This window comes from Corvus kubaryi, unplaced genomic scaffold (assembly GCF_017639235.1).
Source record: "Corvus kubaryi isolate FWS band 111438036 unplaced genomic scaffold, C.kubaryi_AGA036_p1.0 133, whole genome shotgun sequence".
Taxonomy (NCBI): Eukaryota; Metazoa; Chordata; class Aves; order Passeriformes; family Corvidae; genus Corvus; species Corvus kubaryi.
Genome location: NW_024580667.1, coordinates 40,863,815 through 40,887,500, shown reverse-complemented (window position 1 = coordinate 40,887,500; position 23,686 = coordinate 40,863,815). Strand labels below are relative to the sequence as shown.

Sequence of the window (23,686 nt, the reverse complement as noted above, 5' to 3'; positions counted from 1 at the left end):
ATGAGCTTCAGGGGCCCAGTTGCTTCGCCATTACCTTAACCATGGGCTGCAGGGGTATCTCAGCTCTGGTGTCTGGATCACCTCCTGCATGTCCTTCTCCACTGACCTTGGTGTCTGTAGCGTTGTTCCTCTCACATGTTCTCACTCTGCTCTTCTCTGGCCACAATTACCTATGCCCAATAGCTTTTTTTTCCTTCTTAAATATATTATACAGAAGTATTGCTATCGCTCCTGATCGGCTCAGCCTTGGCCAGCAGCAGGTCTGTCCTGGAGCTCACTGCAATTGGCTCTGCCAGACATGGGGGAAGAAGCTTCTAGAAGCTTCTCACAGAAACCACCCTGTAGCCCCGCCACTATCAAAATAGCACAAACCCAGTACATCAGTATAGATTGGATATTAATAGTATAGCTGATTTTCAAATTTCAGATTTGTGTAGGTTGAATAACAGTTGCTTAGGGTGCAATAATGCATCGCCTGAAATATCCTCATGCAAATGTCTCAAAGCTTTGCAAGTCACAGACGAAATATTAAGATAAGAAGATGATAAAAGACCATGCTTAATTTTAACATTTTTCTTTATTCCCTCATAGGTATATTTTTATCACTGGAAAGCCCTCTGTGCCTTGGAAATAAGAAGATGGAACACAATTGATGAGATAGCTCTTAAAATTTTAGAAATCTTTCTGTGGAAGTTTCTGTTTCTCTACTAACAACATTTCCTAGACCTTTATCAGAGGCAATCCTGGCTGAAAAGGTAAGATTACACTAGATTATGTATTCTAATTGACTAGCAGTAAATACAAAACCCAAACCTGGTATGAAGTATGTGACACTGTATGTCACAAAGAGGGGTGCATATAATTGTTGTTTTCATGTTGTGGTTTACATGGGGAGGTTTGTGATTTTATTTAGTGTGTCCGAGTGCATGGAACCAACAAATATATTAACATCTTCTGCTTTGCAATAGAAATGAATCTGTAGAGAAAAGTGGTTGTTGCCTAATGTCACCTCTGTGCAGCTTTAGAGGGTTCACTTATGATGAGCTCTAATCTGGTCACATGGACTGGACCATATTTAATCTGAACTGAAACTGTAATGCAGATGCAGTGGACACCAGATGACAGCCTCATGTCTGCTACTGACCTCCTGGGTGACCTTATCTGAATCTTTTTATATCCTTATACTTCCTTTTTTCTCTCTAATAGAGGGTTAAGAATACAAGTAGGTAGAGTATTACCAGCAGTACAAGACCTCTGATAGAGTGGAATTTAGAGTGGAATGGTACTATTATCCATGTGTAGGGGAAAAAAGGGCCAACTAGCAACAGGTTTTTTCCTCATCTCCAGTTTACTTTTTCAGTGGTCATACAGGTGGAAGTATATTAGCAATAAATCCGGCAAGACTAGCAGTTGTGGAAAACTCTTCCATGTGGGAGAAGTGTCTTAATGATTGTCTCTATCCTTATTATTCGTTCTTATGAGAAAAAGCCAAAGGTTTTCACTAATGAAAATTAAAGACAAAAATTGAATAAATTGACAGATGAAGGAGTACAGACTTTATCAGGGCAGGATTCTGCTTGGATCTCTCAACCAGGCAACTGAATCTTCCATCCTCTGCTTGAGAGAGAAGGCTCTTATTCTCCATATAACTTTATTCAAAATAGTGGGAAAACTCATGGCTCTGTTCTATGGTAATAGATTCATGGGCTTTATGAAATCAGTCTTTTTTTCTCAAATGTGTTGGTTCCTATGCAGTGCTGCCATAGAGCTCATGCACCATAAGAGATGGAAAAAGGAACAGTTCAATGCCAGTGAGTAACTCTTCCTGCTGATACTGCTTTTTGGTGTCATACAGCCAGGCATGAGTGATCCCATTGCAACAGCAAGAAGCATGTAAGGGCCATGTACCTTCTACGACTCACAGTTTAAATTAGGTAATAGCCAAGTTAGCCACAGCAGCCCCCTGTTTAGAAAACACATCAGCTCTAATTCTGCTACAGTTTTTGCCTTTTTTGGAGCTGTGCCTGTGCATTTGTATGTGATGCCTGCTGCTTTGTTCCTCCTGAACCTTGCTTCAGAGCAGTATGGATAATCTGCATTCAGTTGTCTGTTTGACTTCAAAATCATGGTAACAGGCATGTTTTTGTATCACAAAATCAAAATCACTGATTTTCAGGTTTTTCCCATATGTTTATGGGAAATATATAAACCTAAAAGTTTCCTTTTCCTTATGCTTGCAAAAGAAAGCCAGACAAAATAACCACTTGAGATAAGCGTCAGAATTTTTTTTTTTTCTTTTACTGAGGAAATGGGCTGTATTCTTTAGAAACATAAGTTTTCACCAGAAACCCCTTCCTGAATACGCAAACTGATTTTTTTTCAGATTTCATATGCATCTAGAGAAACTGAAGAAATTTTCTTGAATTGATAGCCTTTTTATATTGAGTGACAAGAGAATCCTTGCAGAATAATTTGCTGTATAGTCAAAGAATGTCAAGTCATTGATCTTTTTTGAGTCTACACCAGTTTACAAAATATACAGAAAACCCCCAAGAGTTTTTGTCGGGGGCTGCAGAGAATTTGCCTCGTAAGCCTGCTTTGCACATATTAATTTTGAATATTTAGGAAATCCTATTAAAAGCCTTAAAAAACACTGAGTTCAAAGCTTTTTAACTGTTCACTTGCCTCCAGGGGAAAGTATCTACACCAATTCACAGGGGAAAAAAAAGACACTAAAATTAAAGAAAAAGAACACAGAAATATTTCATATTTTTTGCATAGGGCAATTAGCTGTGTTCTTACATCTGAAGCTTATCAGTGTATGTTTCTGACAATGTAAACATTCTGCAAGATGTATCATGATTAACTTGAAATATAGGCTAATTATGGTTGAAAAGAAAATTATTCTGTAATTATCTTTGTAATCTTATTACAAAATGCCTGCATATAGCCTAATCAACCAAAATAATAACAGACGTTTTTTAAATGTTGTGTCTGAACATCTGTGTCTATATTTGTAAGCAGGTAATGTAGCACATATATATAAATATATATATGTTCGCTAATAGATAAACAAACAGTGTGGAAAAAACATAAAACTTGAATTGAAACTCTGTCAGCTGCTTATGTAGTAACACTGTTAGGAAAGCACAAGCTTTAAACAAAAAGGAAATGCAGATCACTGTGCTCCTCTTTATGGTAGATGATTATATATCATTTAGTGAAATTATCCTCTGTACGTACTCAACCCAACAAATGCAAATCTTTGCTTCAACACGATCAGAAATTCTTGCACAGGATTTAAAAAAATTTTTTGTAGTTTAATTCCAAATGGGATGGGGAAAATTTGTCCTGCATTTGGTCTCATGACTAAGGTGTAAGATATCAAAGTGTGTAATTTTTGATATTGTAATTAAACATAAAAATTCCTTTAGAAATTTTTAATGTATAATTCAATAATCACTGGTAAGCCCAAGTGGTATTATTATAGCTAATTTCTTTCTTTAGTTGCAAATAATAGAGAAAATTAGGTTAATATCATCAAAAAATTGTGTGCAGCCAGCCTGAAACTATTTTGATGTGTTAATGGGACTGTATATTATTTGCAAACATTTCAATTTTCCAGCATTTTTCAGTCCCAGCCTTCAAACTGACCATGCAGCACATGATAAGGGCTTGATATCCATTTGAGCATTTGAATTTTCTTAAGTCACTGAAGAAAATCTTTCACTTTGCTATACTTTCTGTTCATTCAGCCATTTTGCAGCAGTCACACGAATCATCAATGAGATCCCCCTTGACTACCCTGACTTAGAAGATATGCCATAAGAGGGACACTGCTGTGCTTCAGCTGCAGAAATTTTCATTCCCTGGGATAAGATCATACCAAGTGTGGAGTAATACTCCTGAACCACACAAAGAATACATGTCATGTCAATAACACAAAATATCTGCCAAGCCCAATTATGTTTCACATAATTTGCACAGTCTGTACTGGCAGCAACAATGAGATCTCCAGTAAGACAAGCAGTGAAATCTAGAGAGATGATCAAACAACAGTGTTTGTATTAAGGTGGGAGGAACAGGTTGTCAAACCTGAAATTGTAAGCACTTTTTATTTTCTCTTTGTAGTCCCCTACCATATTTACTACTGGAAATCCAACTTCCTCAGTAAGTGAGACAGAAATCATACTTAGAAATAACTCCTTCCCTCTGACGCTGTGATTTCTTTTTAGAACACTATTTTGCTCTGTGAAGAAATGAACTGCTGGGGGGGGGGGTGGTGAGTAGAAATAATAAAAATAATTTTAAAAAAATGTAACATTTTATCTTACTTAGCTTTAGTCATGTGGAAAATGAACATCTACTCCAGTCTAACTGTCTAAAGATGTATACATCTAATAAAGGCAAATGAGTCCCTCTGATTTCTTTTTGAAATGGCTATAGAGACAACCTGCACATCTAGCTTAGACTAGAAAGCATTATATGGATTAATTTATAAGAAAAATTTCCAGTCCATGTAATCCTATTAGCTATTAAAAGAATGGCTAGAAATGCACAAAGTAAAGAATTAATTATTCATCATAAGCCCTGATTTCAGCGTTTCCAGTACAGAATATTTGATTTTGTTACACTCATATATTCTTAATTGTGAAAAAACAATACTGCAAAATATTGATATATTGTATACCAATGTGAACATTTAGATGCTCAAATACATATGTCAGTTCCTTTTTAATTCTGATTTTTAAAAATGTGCCAAAAACATTTGCCAGTTTTGGGAAGGATCTAATTTTTTCCCCTCTAGTCTATTAATGTGTAATGTTTAGTTCAACAAACAGGTAACATTTCATCAAAGATGACAGGATTTTTACATCCTCACAAACAATTGTCGGATTTATAAAGTTATTAAATAATTTTGATTTGTAGAACTGAAAATGCTATTGTCAATACATAATAGCTGCTTTATAAGAAATAACAAAAAATAGGCAACCAGCTTAATCAAAGTCTTTTTCACCTCCAGTTTCCTCCCCAGCTCCTGAAACATGCTTTAAAAAAATGTTGAAGAGTTCTAATCTATTTTTTCAGATAGGTTGACCCACATTTCAAAAAACAGAGAAATCCTGTTAACATGGACTACATCTCCAGCTGTGCTAAAAGGCACTTTGAAGACACATCACTAAGTGGACAAGCCAATATGAAAGAGGCACCTCACCAAAGGTGAGCTCCTTTCAGTCACTTTAAAAAAAAAAAAAAGGTGATCCATCTTCAGAAGGAAGTATTCTAACAAAGCAGGCAAGAGTGATGCTCGATAAGAACTGCCACCAGCATGCACAAGATCAGCAGCTCACATTAATGTATATATTGCCAAGTTAATCATAGATTCGGACTAGTCAAAAATAAATGTAGTCCTGCTAATCTCTTCCTTCGGAATTTAAAAGGAGACTACATTTTATTAACACATACAAATATGAATTTTCATACACTATAATAGTTGCATAAAATGCCCAGCTCTTTATCTTAAACTGAATGCATACATAGGAACTGGCTGTGGGAAACTTCTCATGGAAAAATACACGTTAAATATATAAACTAAAGACTAATGCAGCCAGATGTATGCTCCCTTTAAACCCCTACATATGGGATGCCCAAGATTATTCTTGTGGAAGGCATTTCCAATAAATCACAGCAGTTTGTTTACATCTTGTCTAAATATTGCATGTTTTTGACTTGAGATTTATTTTGTATTTTCAAAAGCAGAAACAACAGTACAGTACACAGCCACATTGAATTGGCAGTGGGATACTTGCCAAGTAATTTAAGCACACCAATGCATAGGGACTGAAAGTTAAAAATAAAAAAAGAACAGTTATTCATTCCTTGTTTATATGGAGATAAGCAAACAAAAAAAAGCAATTCTGTAAGAAATAGATCATTGCAAATCCATGAAGAAATTAGTATGCTCACTCAGGAATTCCCTTCTGGCATTTAGCTAGCATGGCTGACTATACACAAACTCAAGGTTTTCCAGCTTACCAGTGCCCTTCAGTCAAATTCAATGTATTAATTTTTTATCTGAAAATGTTTGTTACGTTTGGTTCTTAGATATTCTGCCTACTGATCACCCTCCATAGAGGAATGTTCCTTAAAATCCATCGCGATTTTTTTCCATTCAAAGAAATGTACTTTACCTAAAAAAATGTCTTTTATTTGTTGCCATAGGATACAAGAGATCACCTAATTCAATATAGTACTAATCTTATCTAAAATAAACATTTCTGCCTTTCCAATCAGAAACCCCTGTTGGCATCTAAAATAAATTGTGTTCATATTTTTAGAAAAATTAGTTTCTATTGAGTAAACCTTGGAAGCTATGTTAGGACCTGTTCGCTCTTTGAAGAAAGGTACAACTATATTGAAGATGGTAACGATAAAATGTTTTGAATGCTCACTTGAATTTTGTTTTATAGCCACATCTACATGAGTGCACTAAATGCCTGACACGGAAACCAGCTGGCATGGTGCAGCTTGTCCCTAGGCTGGCAATTTGCTTTGCCATGATTACATTTCCTCTGCACACTGTATGGCACAGGCCCCAACAGGTAAGGATCCTACTGGCATTTTACTCCTACACCACTCGGCAGCATGTTATGCAATTCAGCCCCTTCTCTCTGTCTCACATGGCACATAGACCACACCTAGGGGATTTAAAGGGGCTTTTTACCCACATTCTCAGGTAAGGAGTTTCTGTTGAATGGTTCTTCCACCCTTCTTGTGTTATGCAGGGACACCAGACACCAGATTCCTGAAGGGTGGTTGTAGTCAGGTGGGGGTTGACCTCTTTCACCAGGCAGCAACTGACAGAAGGAGAGGGCACAGTTCCAAGTTGCATCAAGGGAAATATAGGTTGGATATTAGGAAAAAGTTCTTTTACAGAAAGGGTGATAAAGTGCTGTAATGGACTGCCTGGGGAGGTGGTGGAATCACCATCCCTGGATGTGTTTAAAAAAGACTGGATATGGCACTCAATGCCATGATCTAGTTGAGGTGATAGGGCATGGGTTGGACTCGATGATCTTGAAGGTCTCTTCCAACCCAGACATTCTGTGAATTCTGTGAATTCTGTGAATTATAGGTGTTCCCTTTCTTCTTTTTCTCCTTCCCATAGTCTCACAGTCTATGTTTCCTAACAGCAAAGACTGAAAACAAGCTTTATGCCCAGCAGAGCTCTCCCAGGGACTAATTTCTTTATCCAATCTGATGGCAGTGGAATCATGGAGAAATGCTCCTGTGGCAAAAAGCCTTCTGGCCTGCATTAGGAAAAGCATTTTCAGCAGGTTGAGGTGGTGTTTCATCACATCCTGTGAGGGAAGAGGTGGTCTTTCCCCCTGTTGAGATCACATTTAGTGTTCTGAGTCCAGGTCCAGGCTCTCCAACACAAGAGAGACATGGGCATCCTAAGCTGGTTGACTGAGGACTTAAAGCAATAGTCAAGACAAGAGAGCTGGAAGTGTTCAGCCTGGAGAGAAGGAGATTCGGGCACCCTATTAGTCTGCATACACACTTGATGAGGGGCAGCAAAGAATTTAAAGCCAGACTCTTCTGACAGGTGACAGGACAAGAGTCAACAGAGACAAACTGAAATAGATGAAATTGCACTTAAACATAAGAACACTTTTACCACAAGGGTGGCCAAAGACTGAATGGGGTGCCTTGAGATGCTGTGGAGTCTCTCTGTCCTTTGAAAGCCTACAGGGCAGGGCCTTGAGCAATCTGCAGTATCTTACCCTGCTCTGAGCAGAAGGGATTGGACTGCGTGATTTGCAGAAGGCCTTTCCCACCTGCTGCAATTCTGGGCTTCTGTGATTCTGCAGTTTCAAGTACTCTGCAGAGCACTCCTTGGTGTCTCCCTCTGCAGCCAGATCTTCAAAAAGATTCCTCTGAGGGTTGGCAAATCTGTGGTGGTTCCAAAGGGGAAATCTGAAATTCTCAAACCCAGATGTTAAGCAATGAGGGGCTAGACAGCAGAGCAAATCGTAAAAGCAAATATGCTGATCTGTGCCAGTGTGTTAAAAGTGAACTCTAAAAAGTCATTTTTACTTAAAAAAAAAAAACCAAAAAACCTTTCTCTGCAGTAATTTTTGAGTTCTTTTTCTCTGCCTGTCATTTTGCTGTTGGTAAACTGATAAACCTAGCCAAAGCAAAATCTGCCTGCCCAGTACCCTTAGCCACTACCCCTGCAGGCTAAAGTGGGGGTGACCAGCAAACATGAGCACGGCAAACATAAATGCACAAATGCAGTAGTTTGGACAGCAGTTTGTGCAGAGGGGCATATGGAAGGGAGCCAGCAGCAAATGAGGACAGCACAGGACTGCTCAATATGCTGTGATGTGCCACAGGGCACAAAACACAAGCCTCAACAACAGCAACCATCCCAGCACATCGGAGACTTCCCCTCAGACAAAGCCTGAGCTGCAGGGCACCTAGAGGTCTCCCACTGAAACAAGTTAAAAAGGTGCACACGCCTGCATCTGTGCTCTGGCTGAGAAGCTGTGCTACCTAGCAAAAAAAAACTTCTGGAGGAGATGAACAGACTGTGCAGCACCAGGAGAAATGAAAATGAGGTTGACAGGATCGTTAAAGAGACCCTGCAGAGATATGAACCCAAATTTCAAGCTGCACAGAAGGAGGAACAACCAGAGACTGTGCTCATTCAGGTGGAAAATGGTGATTCCTGGGGTGGTGAAAGCTGGGAGCAAGTGAATTTTGGTAGCAGGTGGACAGCTCCTTCTTCACCCAAAGCTGCAGCTGCAGAATGGGTTTAGTGTCTTTGTATCACACATAGAGGATAAACTTCTTCCTGGGTAGGAACCACGGTGGGCCAAGTCTCAACTACACACTTGTATCGGGAGAAAACAATGGGTGGTAGTTATGGGAGATTCCTGACTGTGGGAAATGGAAGTCCCCATCCACAACCTGACTTGCTGCCTGGCAATTGCTGCTTGACAGGGTCTTGGATCAGGAATGCTGTGGAGAGACCACTGGTACTGGTCCAACTCTTGAACTAAGCCTTTTGCTGCTCATCTATGTGGGCACCAATGATAATTCTGCAGTGATATCGGGGGACTGTTTGGTTCTGGACACAAGGGTCACGGGCATCAGGGTCCAGTTAGAGCTACCTGTGGACTGGTCACTGCCAGGAAGAGATGGACTGTGCCTGACTGAACACAGAAAAATCATCTCTACCAACAGGTTTGTGAAGCTCACAAGAAGAACTTTAGCTGGGAATAATAATGACAGAGGGAGATGAAAACACACAGTTAAGTGAGGGAACAGTTGATGAAGTTGAAAAGCAAAGGGTGCATAAAGACTGTTAAAAGAAACCTCAGGAACAGCAAACTGGGGGAAAAGGACACCAGTCTCAAATGTACATGCCCAAGTGCACACTACCTGAGAAAGAAACAGGAGTAACTAGAGCAACTCATTAGGTGACACACTGCAATGCTGTGGGAGTAGCTGAGACACGGTGGAACAGCTCACATGACAGGGGTGCTGCAGTGGACGGATACTGTCCCTTCAGGAAAGACAAGTGGGGAAGATGAGGGTCAGGGAGTCGCCCTCTGAAGAAGCAAGTCAAACGTACAGAGGTTTTGTACTGGATGGATGACAGGTGGATTGAAAGCTTTTTGGTCAGGATGAGACAAGAGGTCAATATGAGTAATATGGTGTGGTTGGAGTTTGTTACAGACCACATGGTCAAGGTGAGGAGTTTTTTTCTAAAGTACCAAAAGCAATTAGAATTCCTTTCACTCAGGCTAGGTTTTTTTAACCTTTCACCTCTTTCAGCCAGGAGGTGAAACATGCCAGTAGCAATTGCTTCCAATTCTAGATACCTCAGCTGCACTGAAACAGAAATAAATGTATTCTTTTTGCCTTCCAGACCTCAGTTACAGTTTTTTCAGAAAGCTGAACCTATTGTGACCATTCAAATTCCCACTCTGCTGGAGTATTTGTTTTCTGTTTGGTTTTTTTTCGGTAGAAATCAGACATTATTAAATTGATATGTATCTGGAGCTGTGAAGTGTTTTAGTTACCATTCAGCTTTGGTGAAACATTTTCACTCATGGCTTATTGCAAAATATAGTAAGGATCAAGACATTTATATTTAGGGATCTACATGCAGCTGCAGACATGTAAGGCAGAAATCTGAACTCCCATTATTCCCCACCTTCCTATTGTCCCTGCTCATTGCAGATGGATTGATATTGAATAGCTTTTCAAAGGTGCCCTCCAACTCAAACTATTCTATGATTCAATGAATATCATGGACAATGATATAGTTACACTGAGTGTAACTAATTCCTAAAGAGGTTTAGTAACTCATCATCCACTGAGGCACTCTCATTCAGAGGAGTGAGATTAAGTTAGCTATCCCAGAACAAAAAAGTTTTCCAAATCATAGACATGGTTTCTGTTTCTGCTCCAGAAGAGCATGCATCTTCAAGACCTCTGGCATATAGGCCAGCTCAGTGTAGATATCTCAGGTACTTTAGGATATGGCAATTGGCCCTAGAAGCATACAGTTGGTAACTGAATTGAGGCTTACATTTCCATTAATTATAATGAGACCTTTAATACCCACATATAGACACACAGATTTAGGAATCTTATTTTGGAGTTATTTCTTATCCTGTCTGTCAGGTTTCAATCCACTTTCCTGCTCATAAATTGCCATTATTTGAGTTATCCCACAGTATTCAGTGTTGACTCCAGGTAGATCTCTAGAATGAGATAGGTTTCACTAACTTGTTATTCTCATACATATATATATATCCATATATCTATGTCTATATCTACCTATCTATCTATTTATCTAATCTATCTACCTACCTACCTACCTATCTTCGTACCTATCTACGTACCTATCTATCCATTTAGACAAATTATCCCAAGAGTATCTGCTAGCTCCACAGCATTGATATGTCTCAGGTATACTAGATACCTCTAAAAGCATCAAGCACCTGTGTATTGATAATTGAGTAGAACCCTTAGATATATAGATATATAAATCTCTGTAGATATACAAATCTCAAAGAATCAGCTCCCATGGATTCATTTGGCTAAAAAAAACTTCTTTTTTTTTTTTTTTTTTTTTTGTTATTTATTATTACTTTAGGTGTTCTAGAACACCAAGTCATCTGCATAGAACTGCAGATTGGACACATTTATCTGGAGTAGAAAAGCTGGAGACCAGGCAGGGTATTCTATCAAGTCTGAAATTATTCTAGAGACTGATGTTTGAACAACTGAAGCCTACCTCCATGTTTGCTGTGAGTTGACTTTTTGTTCTCTGCCAGACACAAAAATGTTTTGCTTACTCAATTTTATCATACTTTAGCCTACATACTGAAAATATAGGTACAAATTAGGTTTTGAAAAGAAACAGAATGCAGCCTATGGTGGTTAATAAACTGGATCATGTAATCTGTAGATTACAAATGTGTTTTGTCAAAGGCAGAAATTAATCTGTTTCCATGTTCAAGAGTGGAAGCAGGACTTGGGCAAACAAGAAAGGAGAAAAGGGACGAAAACTAACGTTTTGGACTTTGAAGTATCTCTTACTCTTTGTTGTAAAATCTATATTATTAATTTTTCTACTTCTGGATCTTATGATTGCTATCTAACATCTCATCTGTTCATTTTAATAAAGTTATTGTATCACTCTTTTCAGATCCCTTAGAAATAGTCAGAATTTGTTAAGATGGTTTTTACTTTGATTCTTGTTAAGGTATCCATAATATTAAGATATAGCACATCAACTGGATTTTTTGGTGGTAGAGATTATGGATAGTATCTTTATTTACAATTGTCAATAAAAGATAACTCAAAGTATCCTAAATTCAGATGTAGATGTTGTTAGTGGCTGATATTTACTGCATGCTGCCGAACACTTACACAAAATAGCTGTAAGAATAGGATCAATATTTCAATTCTTCAGACAACTACTGTTGAAGGTCTTAAATGTTAAAAAGGCACCATTTTATCTTGTAGGCAATTCAGTATAAGGCTTTTTATCAAGCACACAGTCATTTTTCAAGCTGCAGAATATGAAACAGGTTTTTTTATGTAAAAAGTATGCATTCCTCCAGAAAAGGAACTCAATTTATAGCTTTAGAAACAGTTTATGACAACTGTGAGTACGCCCTTGGAATTATTATGCAAGAAAAAAATAATAAAGTACAGGTTAATTGTAACAAAATTATTTTCTAACGAACAAAAATACGTATCCACAACGAGAATGTTTGCATAATTGAAACACCTCAAGTTGTTAGCAATGAAAGGGAATCTAGTTCTCCGGGCTGTGACTTTTAATAAAATCTGGGTTAAATTATTATTATTCCATATTTCTGATATCTATAAAGGTCCAATTTTTTATATGTATTCCTTTCATTAAAATAGAAATGTTATATACCTCTCTTCAAATAGGAATAATTCAATTCTGGAAGTGATTTTCTCTGCTAATACTAGAGAAATTATAGGCAGCTAGCATAAAGAGTTTAAGTCACAGAGGAATCTTATTGTAAATATTGAAAAAATATTTTTTATAAATAGTACTTTGAAAGAAACAAAATGTTTTCTATTTTTTATGTCAGAATTGAATCTCATTTCAAAGTTTCCCTTTGAACCGTTGTTCAAAAGCAATTTGATACATTGTTACTTCTGTTTGCATTTTTAGAAAATAAGGAACTGTTCATGCATTTTCCATTTATTTTGCAAACCTCAGGAGTTTGGCAGTGTGTGAAACAGGAAGATAAGTGACAGCACTTGAGATGCTAGAACCTAATGTACCACAGAACTGAGAGCAGGCAATATTGATAAAGACAGGGCAAAACAAATAGCTACAGTGAAGAAAAAGTGTAAGAAGGCAATGTAATTTCTGCTCTAATTAGTGAATCACTTCTATTTAATTAAAAATAAATGGTTATTTTACTTTTAGAACTAAAGGTAAATTTAGTGATGAAATTTAAAGGGTTTGTGTATTTTAAAGGGTAGTTATGTATAAAAATTGAGTTACTATCAAATAAAATGTTTTCCAGAGCCTAAAACTTCTAAATGAGCCTGCTCAGAAATTTGGGTAAGCTTCCATCATTGATTAATCTCCAAGTAAAGCGGAGAGGTTGTGGTACACCTCAAAGCAGTTTATGTCTTTTTACTTTGTTTTAATGGTTGAGGTTTTAAACTGTGATTATCTGAACAGCAAAAAGCATACTTTTGAAAATTCATGAAGTGAAAAGATAAAAAGAGGGAAACAGCTCCAGTAACATATTAAGTGATACTGTTGTGACATTCCCTGACACCTTATAACTGTGACATGCTAGAAGTGGTTCTTTACAAACAGTGAGTAGCTGACCCATGCTGCTCTTACATATCTACTGCGCTGGCTATGTCATACAGGCACAAAACTGGTGTATGGATTTCCTTCTAAATTATTGTGTTCTTAGTACTGGACATATCTACAAACACTTTCAGCCTTATTGTCTAAGGTACCAAGAACAGTTAGAATTTCTTTCACTCAGGCTATTTTGTATCTCAGTGCCAGCTCCATTAATATTATCAGGTATATCACTAGAAGCCCTATAGAATTTTCCACTCTTTCAAATGCTGCAGGATTTCCATCTGTCCAATAGACTTCTCTATTTACATTCTTGGATAAATAAAGGAGTCCAGTCTATTTTCTTTAACAAAGGCCAGGAATCATTTGCTGTGCAATTGTTAGACTCAACTGAAGTGTAACTAAATCTTCTCCTCAATGATCTCTCACCACATGTTCTCTACCTATCATTCTCTATGTTATTTACTATATTGTAGCTTTAATTCAGGCATTTCTTACATCCAGATGGCTTGTTATCCTGGAGAACATTATTAAGAACCTTTGTAAGAAACTAAACTTGGGGTTTCAGTGCTAAGGTGTATGAAATAGTCTTCTTCTTGCTAGATGCTTTGGCATACACATACTTCAGGTTGCTATTTCAAAACATCTGTCATCATATCTTGAAGTTTCTCACACAAAGGTCGCATTTCATGTACGTGAGTGACAACATAAACCAGGAATTTTCTGAAAAAAATATAAAAGGAAATCTTCCAAATAAAACATTAAAAAAATATACATGTATTTGAATAAAATTTCCTATTTTTTAAGTAGTAAGAATAGGAAATATGTAACTGGATGTAGTTTGCTTTATATTAATTTTCTTTATTTCTGTATCTTTCTAGAAATACCATAACACAGCAGAATGGTACCAGAGCTTGCTATTTATCTGCAAGTGCTTCCCCACAAAATAATTACTGTTTGAAGCCTACTGTACACTCAGGATAAATAAAAGGATTCACAGAAGAGCAGGTCCATTAACTAAATATCTATGAGAAAGTATCACATTTTGGCATGCAGAAAACAATCCCAAAAAAAGTACTGATCACGGGGTCTCAATATCTTGTTTGAAGATAATTTTCCCCTATGTTTTCACTTCAGCCATGGGATTAATGAACAGCAAGAGAATGCTAGATAAAATAATTTTTAAAAGGTGCTATTAAACACCCTTTACAAAAAGGTTACAAAAAAGATGACCATAAAACATACACTTAACTTGTAGACTCTTTGGTGCAATTAGAAAAGGGACGGTATATTTAGGACGGTGATTAAATGTAGTTTTTCAATGATCACATCTTTAAAAAATGACAAAAAATTCAAGTCCACTTCTGCACTGGATCTGGCTCTGAAGGAATTTATTTTTTTCATGGCAGACCATATGGCTGGTTTAGATTTATGGCCACATCAGTGTTGATAGCATACCAAAGTTTTAGCTACTGTTGAACAGTGCCTGTATGTGCTTAAGGTCTCACTCTGTCCCCATAAAGGAGGCTGGGGGTGGGCAAGAAGCTGGGCAGGAACACAGATGGGCCAGCTGACCCTAACTGACCAAAAAGGTATCTCATGGCACATAACATCATGCCCGTCAATAAAATCGGGGGGAGCAAGCAGGCAACTGTGTGGGGACTTCCTGTCAGCTCAGGCCAACCATCACAATTAGCATTTAGGCAAAATATAAATTTCACCAATACTCATATGTATGCAGCTTTAATAGAAAGGTGTGAGACTCATGTATGCTAACACAAGGTTCTATCTACATCTGTGGTTTGCATTACTCATATTTCACCTGAACTGAGTTGCTCTATTCTCTGAAAAGTTCACAATTTTATAGGTAGTGATGTCTCCTCTATTGTTTTGTAGAATTTCCATTTTCTTAGATGTGTCATATTGAAATATGCTCCCTTTCCTGCATTGCCTTTTATATAACTGTGTTGCCTAGGGGCCCTTGTCACAGTCTAAGTCTCCCTTGAGCAGTACAAACACTGAACAAAAAGGTGAACTTATCCCACGGACATTTCACAAGGTAAATATAAAAGAAGACGCAGACTGATACAAGAAGTCTCATTCAGAATACAAAGCAGCAGTGAGAGGGTATTAGTCATGATGTTAGGCATTTGCTTTGGTGAATAAACTCAAGTTTTTTAACACTTAACAGTATAAAGGTTAAGAACAAACCAACACGATTGTGATACTGCTTTTCAGGCATTTATCAAAATGGAAAGTAGGACAAGAAGGATCAAAGAGGTAAAAGAGATTCAATTATTTAGTACAGGTCATAAAGTCCTTATTGTAGCATAGTTATAAATAAGTGCAGAAAATTTAAATCAATGACTGTGACTGGCTCAATAAGTTGGAGCTTTTTGAAACAAGAAGTCATTTTATAGAGAGGGACTAGCATGAAAAGGCCAATGGCCACACACTGCCCTCCCCCCACCCCCAACAAAAACTTTAAAACCAAAATTCTTTTTGGAATACTGAAGTTAAAAAAAAAAAAAAAAGAAGTGATTAATTTTTATCTCAAAACTGGCTAAAATATTTATAGAAAATATTAAATTTATTAAATTATGCCTTAAAATATCAGGCAGGTCAGGTGCTGGACAAACAGCACAAACCCAGGTGTGTGCATGTGTGACAAGAAGGATGCAGTTTGTTTGATTTTTTCTTTAATTCCGTGATAGTTCTAATCTTTTATATGCATGGGCTTTAAAAAATTATTTGCTTTTCTGATACAAATAATTTTTTGCATGCTTATGAGATAAACATGAGAAATTTCCAGTTGCAAATGTCTAAAGGGAAATGCAAGTGAAATATCTAAACTGTGAAATATGGAACATGATTTTAATTAAACAAGTGCCACTGTCTTACTGCTCACAATTGCCAGACAATTTTATAATGGCAAAAATACAAAAAGTCAGGATTATGATTGAAAGGGGACCTTTATTATCTAACTCTTTTACCAGGATATGTCACATCAAAAACATTGCCATCACATTCTCTAAATGTACTCTGAAGAGACAAAAAATAAAAGAAAAAAAAAAATTCAGCTTCAGTCTTATCTGTGGATTTCACCCTTATATGAATATTTTTCACACAGTATGACTTAGTAAAAGATCAATCTAAAAGCCAAATGTTGCTAGGAATTACGTCTCTTTTTTTTACTTTTAAAGCTGGTAAGGCTTTATAATTCCACAAACAAGCTGCAAAGGATTATGAAGCAACATAGAAAAATTTACATAGATTTTCTTTAAATCAGGATCACACCAGTGGATTAAAAAAAAAATTCAATATTTGAAAGAAAGAAATAAAAACACATGTATGTCAACTGCTCAGTGTGCTTGTGTGTTGTTTAGTGGTTGTTAAAGTATTTTGTATAAGTTTCCTATTAATTAGAATTACATACAGCCCATTTTTAAAACTATAAATTGATTATGATTTAGCACTTAATTTTTTTTTTTACTTGAATAGAACAATAATGCTAAGTTCAAATTGTAAAATAGTTCCATGCTATCCAATAGGCAATTACTACCTGAGAAAAATACTTTTTGGATACTATTGGTATAGACATGCTTTCACATGCACACAAACACACACAAATTCACACACAGATATCTTTGTTGTGTGTATAGTACTTTCACTTGACTACAATATAAGGGACTTTAATACTGTCAGGGGTTTTTTGTTTGTTTTAGTTTTGCAGGCCCTTATCCTAAAAGATACATTGAAAAGTTTTAGAATACCTCACTGGAGTAAAGCTTTTCCCAGGACACATACTTTGGAAGACCTTTTCCATTGTGGGTAAATTTAACCATAAAAGTCCATCTTCACATTACCTTGTGCTAATAATGGCTTTAGTTTAGGTGATTCAGAGAAGCATGAATTTTCAACTCTGTTATTTCAAATATGGGAGTACATGAAGCAATTAGAAATCATGAAAAATCAGAAGAGCAATAAAGTTCATATATTCACCACAAGAAAAAAAATTACACTTTTACATTATTTTTTCCAAGGTAATTTTAATTCTGGAATTTAAATCATACAAAACAGATGATTTTAAGGTGGTGAATGTATCTGGAAGAGGTAATGCACTGCACATTTTTTATCCCATTATAACAGTGACTGAGAAAATGTTGGAAGCTAATATAATGCATCACATCCCTCTCATCTAGCCCTGACCGCATAAGCTTGTGGCAGATGGATTACAGCACATGCCCATTGTGAATGTTCCTAATGTTCTCAGTTCTCACAGGCAGCTGAGACCTGAGGTAGAACTGATCTGTTTCCTATTATTATTAATAAATGAGACAGATTAGTAGAGGTTATACAAGTCTGGGAATAGTATACGAAGTGTATATTCCCCATGAATTTGCATGTTTTAAAGACTAAAACATGATATAATATTTGAAAACTGTTAATTAACAGTATCAATGGGAAAATAATGTCATGGGGAAAAGATATTATAGCTGCTGACAAACAGATTTGTCCCTTTGGAGCACTGAAGAAAATTTTTGACTGGTAGGAGAAAATGCTTTTGCTATAGTAGACAACAAATGGTTGGGATAGTAAAACCCATTACAGTGTAAAGTCACAATATCTTTCTTTTTTTTTTTACAACTTTCTTTTTGCTCAGAAGAAAATTAATTTCTTACACTGGTATGTGTTTTGATTAATTTTTTCTGGAGTCTGAATAGTTGGAAACAAAGTATGAATTTCATTACAGCCGCTTTTTTTTTTACCTTTTTAATAAAGGTAGATTGTCAGTACTTAGATTTTCAGAATCCTACCATGGATAGGTTTTATAGAAAATTTCAATTCATAATAGATTCACAAGTAGGGCCCCAGTCTAAAATTCTCAGCATCCAAGTGTTCCTAATATGACACAATCTGGACGATATAAAAATAATAAAAATAAAAAAGCCTTGCAAACATCAGCCCTGATCCTGTTGAATTGTTGATGCAGTGGGGTTGTTCTACTTGTGAAATATTTACTTCAAAAATCAGGCTAAGAAAAAGAAGACAATGAAAGTGCTCTTGAAGTACTAGTGACATACGACTTTGGTAATGTAGCAGCTAGCGTATAGAGACAGGATGGACATGTGTCTTGGATTAAGTGAAGTTGAATTTAAATATTAGGTTTTTCATCCTATGGATAGAAAAGAAAGACCTGCATTTCAAGTTACTGTTTAACATTTGCATTATTTATGCTTTCCTCTCAAGTACAAGTTTTCATTACCTTCAAATACAAGTTTTCATTACCTTCAAATACAGCATTAATTTAACATAAAATGTTATCATTTGTTGAAATGACACTTACTTATCAGTAGTTTTGATACACTACAGTTTAACTTCCTTGGTGTTTTAATCATTTGGTACAGTTTTACACATACCCAAATTTAGATAACTGTAAATTGGGACTCAGGTTTCTATTCTATTTACACAATGAAAATGTAATTTCTGCTGCTTAGAAGGATGCTGGAAATCCATTCTTCAATTGTGAAAGTGCTAAGGAATCTTGGATTTGTAGCTAGAACTTTTAATCTGTTTCAAACACAAGCTCCTGAAGGACAGGGGATATCTGTGCAGTCCATGTCTAGGTTTTAGACAACTTCCAAACCTTGAGCAGTGTTTAAGGTTTCTTCACTATAACTGTTTTTCAGAACATGAAAATCAAGTAATTGAAGTTCTATTAAGAAATATCAAGGTGAGTTCAAGAATGAGAGCAAATATCTACCACTGAATTCAATATCTTTATTTTTACTGGGCTTAAAAATGATGTGTTTACCATCATGAGTTTTCCTATTTACCCCATGAATACTGATATTGGCACAGAGCAGGAAGTATTCATCTTAGCTATCTGCAACCATCTAAAAAAATAGTTCTTTGAATTTGAAGTACCTATCTTGACAATCAAGTAAAGATAGACACTTTAAAATGTAGTCTGTGAAAAAGAAAGATGCTTGAGGCTACTATATTTTTAATTTGCGCGACTTGGTTAAACCACAACACACTTCTCTTCAGAAACACATTATATTATTTTACTATAAAATTCATCTTTCTAAATCAATAAATCAAATAAATTACTTTTTCAGTGTTTCTAGTGCTATTTCTAGGAACTGAAGGACTAAAATGATGACTAAAAGTATTTGAAAAGTTTGTCTCTAGGTGCTTTATTGAAACCTCCTTTCTATAAAAGTTTACAGGTGTAAACAAAGTCCTTATATGTATAGCTTTAAGAAAGATTGTATCATTTACTATATAGTAATATTTTCATCTTTGTGCCTTCTAATTAACAGTTGCATAATGTGAACATTTCTAGGGTGTTAGATAAAGAGAATATACATGTATTTCATTGAATATTTTGATTTATGGACTAACCCTTATATAAAAATGTCAACATACATGAATGACTGTAATTAAAACATAAAGTCTATTTCAGGTTTCTGGCAATCAAGCATGCATACTCAAGCCTTACTTCTGTGGTCTGAGATTTCTGTGTTATAATTTTAGCTCTGTATTACACTACTGGTTTTTGGTTTGGTATTTTTTGAATATAATATTTGTGAAAGCTCTTAGAGTCATAATACTGGAAAATTAATCTTTCCAACAACATAACAGATAGAGCAGGGGCAGTGATGGACTACAGTCTTCAACATGTGGTCTGAGTCACTTTATGTCCTTCTTACAAGTTCAAGGGCAGCTGTTATATGCTGCTGTTAAACTTAAATAAATGACACTACGTAGAGGAGTGAAACCACAAAAGTAATACCATTTTCTTTCATTGATAAGGTCTGATTTAGTGATTTTCTGAAACATTCCTCCTAAAGAATTAAACATAAACACACAGATCAATATTCTCACGTCTGTTTATACAATGTAAAAATAAATAAACAAGCAAAAAACAAACAAAAATTCCCAGAATCTTTGGCAACAAAAACATAATACTTTCATATACCAAGGAAACAGATTTGCACCAAAAATTCTTAATATTAATAAAACAGTGTTGAGGTAAAAATATAATAAAAATAAGCAGAATGTAACAAAAGTTTAGAAACCTGTTGTTTCTTTATATTTTAGGTGGCATTCTCTTGCACCTAGTAAACTAAAAAAAGAATAAGAAATATGACAAGATAAATCATGGTCCTTTGTACTTTAAGATCCTATCATTATAAAAGGTACAATAAAGAAATTTGGAATGTTCAGCATTTTCCTGGTCTTTTCTGGCATACAAAAATGAGACCGGATATTTTGTCTGAAGGAGCAGTCCACATTCAGAGTAAAAGGTAACAAATAGAAAAGCTCTAAGTACATTAAAAATCATTTTAAATTTAAACATTTGAGAAGTCATTTTAATGACCAGGAGCTCATATTCTTTAAAAACTGAGCAGTCCTTTAATTGCTGTTTTAGTTTTACCATCATTAATAAAAAAGGATGTGTGAGTGGAAATGTAAAACCTTAAGAAAAAAAAGTTGAAGCAAACATGCTGCCAACGAAAAGAATAAAAAAAACAAACAAAAAAACCAACCAACCAAACAAGCAAACAAAATTTGAAAGACAGAATAAAAGAATAAAGTTTCCCAAACTCAGCCTGGGGACAGTTTAATTCAAATCAATGAGATCTTTAAAAATGAAGAAAAATATCAAAGAATAAATTAATAAATAAGAGGCTGCACATTCAATTGGGCTTAAGAGGGCCTGAAAATCTTTGATGTCGTTTCTGAAAGAAATTATTGGATTTATTAACAGTGGCAGTCGAGCCACATGGGAATCACTCCATAAACACAAACATTCATCAAAGAATCTGCCGCATTATCCCTGAAATGGGCTTGATCATTTGGGGGCTTGTTCTGTAAGTATTTCTTCAAATATTTGATCATTTAAGATACTGAAATTAGTGTCAGTAACGCTCATGTATTTAAGGATGCCTGCATTTCTTTCCTCATTTGAATAGGTGCTAATTGGTCCCACTTCTTTCTTAAATTAAATTATAAACTTAAATTATACTGCCAGGTGCATGAACTCTCCTGGCTATTTCTTTGCACCTGCAAGCCAAGGGCCAGTATTTTGTTCTGGAGGAGACAGGCTGCATCCATGTTACAAATCATTTGACACTGGGTCCCAATCCAAACCCTGCATGGTGTGCTATAGCTCTAAGATGCAATTACAATATTTTGTAGGTTTCATTCACTGCAGAATGTCTGAAATAATAGTACTGAGCAAACGCAAGGGTTGTTTTTGCAACAGAAAATTAAGGACATACCTCCTATGACAAAGAGTGTTGTATAAGGGTGCTGGGATGACTAGAAGGGCACTGGAGGATTGTATAGGTTTAAAGAATATAAGTATGTAGAGTTCCAGTCATATATTCATACTGAAGTGTTTTTGGTGTTGGTTTTATTTGGGTTTTATTGATTTTTTTTTAACTAGAAACCTGCTCTTTAGCTTAAAAATGTAGTCTGTGAATAAACTAATGCTCACAGAGTATGAAAGATAAGGTGATCTGGGGATGGCCAGTTAAGGTCTTTGGCGGCACAAATAGATCTTTGGATTTGAGTTCTTTGCCATAAGCATGTATTTGTTGCATTATTTAGGAGCTAAACCTTTCAACAAACGGTTCCTAAATGTTCAAAAGCATCAGGCAATGTATGATCTCAAACACTATTATATACAAAGTTTGTCTACTTTGAATATTGGCCAAAGAAGAACCTTTCTTATTTGATTTTCAATTTGTAATGAATTAAGGCTTCCTATAAACCAGTAAAATGTCCTTTTAAATTTGCAGTGCGAAAGATCTGGTACTGTGACCTTGGATCTGCTCCAGTTATTTAATTAAATTTTCAGATCACTGGAAAGAGTCTAGGAAAAGTACCAGTTCTGTAGCTTTTTGTTAGAGCTCTTAGCCATGTGCTGGGAAACAGGTTCATGTCTTCATCCAGCTGGTGCTCAGCTGGTCATAAACTGCAGAACAAGTTCAACAAGAATACACAGAGAGAGAGATATGTCTAAGAAAACAGATGAGCCTGTTCCTGGACTGTATTCTTGAACAGCATGTGCCAAGCTGGTTCAGTTTCATATTTTAAACCAAGACAGATAGAGGGCTAGAGATACAGGGATAAACCTGACATTGTAGTAGCTTGCCACTCATTTATAACAAAATAAACAGGCTTCTTAAATGCAGCTTTTTGTTTGTTTCCATTAAAAACTACCTCAGAATTACAGTTGTTGAAAATAGATGAGATTCTCATTAGCAAAGAGAAGGATGTAACTGAAAAGACACCTCTTTTCCAGGGTCAATTTTTTGGTGTCTTCTTTGCAAATTGGGGAAATCTGTATAGAGATTATGTCTTCCTAAAATAATACCAGGCTGTTTTTTTCATTATGGTCTGTGTCACAAAGTGTAGCAGAGAGTTTCTTGTAGAGGAGTATGATATTATTGACTTGCACAAGGGAAAATAGTCTACGTGCTCTGTCAACATTAATTGTCTAAACAACAAAATTATTTATATTCCTTTGCATTGCTGAAATGTTACTGTCTTTCAACTTCCCCTAGAGATTCTTTTCTTTCAAAATAATTAGATTTCTCTCCAATTTTTTTTCATCTAATCTTGACTTTACTATTAATAAATAAAGACATCGGATGCAAATTCTGCTGAAAAAAACTGAATACATCAGCAAAAATGGGCATCTGCACATTAAAATTGGATAGGTGATTGCCCAGACACATGATGAAGTAAACAAGCTTGCAAGGACTGGTATAAAAATAGGTCCACATAGATCTTGTTATATACAAGTAAATAAGTCTGCCATTAATAGTCATAAAAACATGAGCTTTGTATTGACCTGACAGTGCAGGCACTCAGGGCTTCCCTGAGCTTGCCTTGGCCTACTCTGGCAACTGATATTAGTGTTTATAATAATATAAGTGTATTATTAATGTGACTTTTCTATATTGATTAGGACTGTAAAGGATAATGTTACTGTAACAGGATTTATAATAATTGATGCATTTTTATTATTCTGTTAAAATATTTATTGGGCTGTCAATAAATTTTTAGCTCCATATAAATGGTGTGTTCTTTTCCCCCAGAAATAGATTTTGAGGTAACTTTGCAATAAATACTCATTGGCCCTTTTGAAAAGTTATTTCATTTAGTGGACTTTCATTAAAGTGGACATCCAAAAAGCATTCAGGTTCAGCCATGATATTCTGCTTGGAGGGTTTCTTCGCACTGTACTGCACCTTCTCATCTAGAATGGATATT

The 23,686-nt window shown here is 35.9% G+C and overlaps 1 long non-coding RNA gene across 1 annotated transcript; it reads left to right on the top strand.

Annotated features, from left to right (window-relative positions):
- The first annotated feature begins 5,093 nt into the window (after positions 1 to 5,093).
- LOC121666910 lies at positions 5,094 to 12,098 on the top strand. Its single transcript, XR_006016834.1, has 3 exons — positions 5,094 to 5,220; positions 6,471 to 6,602; positions 11,177 to 12,098. It is a non-coding gene; the product is annotated as an uncharacterized LOC121666910 (long non-coding RNA).
- Positions 12,099 to 23,686: the final 11,588 nt, after the last annotated feature.